Consider the following 1,231-nt stretch of genomic DNA (forward strand, 5'->3'; position numbering starts at 1 on the left):
AGAAAGTACAGCTTTTAATTGATCAATTTTGGAAACTATCATTTTTCATTAAAATCTTACGTTTTTGCAATAAAAGAACTACCCCCCACAGCATCCATATTGCACTGTTAACCCTAAAATTTAGATTAATCACTGGTTCTAAATCGCTATGAACATAACCTGAGCCTAAAACGTACTTCTGAGGCTTCAGTCTTCTCCCCCCCCCCACCATCCGCTACAGTACTACAGATTAAAGCTAATTTGTATTTTCCGATTTACGTGTATTTTGCATTAAAAAAGTGCCACTTTATATCTGCTGTTTCGAAGGTTTTGCCCCACCTCCCCGAAAAAAAATTTCTGCGTACTTGCCTGTCGATAAGATTAAGACGGTCAGAATTCACTTTTGTTTTTGAAACTATAATAAAAACTTATTTACATAGTTCTTATTATTACTGATATGGTAATGATTCTTCCCAAAAGCTTGACGTAAATACATTCTAAGACCACAATAGCTATGTATGACCTATGAAACCAAGAAAGGAAAGGATGCAATAAAAAAGGAGTATATTTTCTCCTCTTTTCAATTCATTTCAAAAGTTTAGATTTTATTGCTTTTTTAGCACCGAGGACGACTTGATGGAGGTATCGAATTTTTATGCTGATTTTAAATATATTGGTTTCATCAAATTTAGTATTTGTTGTCAAAACTTATGAGCCTGAGAAAATTTGCCTTACTTCGGAAAATAGGGAAACACCCCCTAAAAGTCATAGAATCTTAACGAGAATCACACCATCAAATTCAACGTATCAGAGAACCCTAGCGTAAAAATTTCAAGCTCCTATCTAGAAAAATGTGGAACTTCGTATTTTTTGCCAGAAGACCGATCACGGGTAGGGGGTTTATTTGTTTTTTTTTTGCTTTTTTCAGGGGCTCACCGTATCGACCGAGTGGTCCTAGAATGTCGCAAGAGGGCTCATTCTAAAGGATATGAAAAGTTCTAGTGTCCTTTTTCAGTGACCAAAACATTGGAGGGTAACTAGGCCCCCTCCAAAGCTCATTTTCCCCCCAAATTCAACGGATCATAATTTTAAGATAACTATTTTGTTCAGCATAGTCGAAAACCATAATACCTATTTCTTTGGGATGACTTACTCCCCCACAGTCCCCGCGGGAGGGGATGCAATTTATAAAATTTGACCAGTTTTTACATAGTAATGGTTATTGGGAAGAGTACAGACGTTTTTCAGGGGG

The sequence above is a fragment of the Artemia franciscana genome, chromosome 8 (genome assembly GCF_032884065.1).
Source record: "Artemia franciscana chromosome 8, ASM3288406v1, whole genome shotgun sequence".
NCBI lineage: Eukaryota > Metazoa > Arthropoda > Branchiopoda > Anostraca > Artemiidae > Artemia > Artemia franciscana.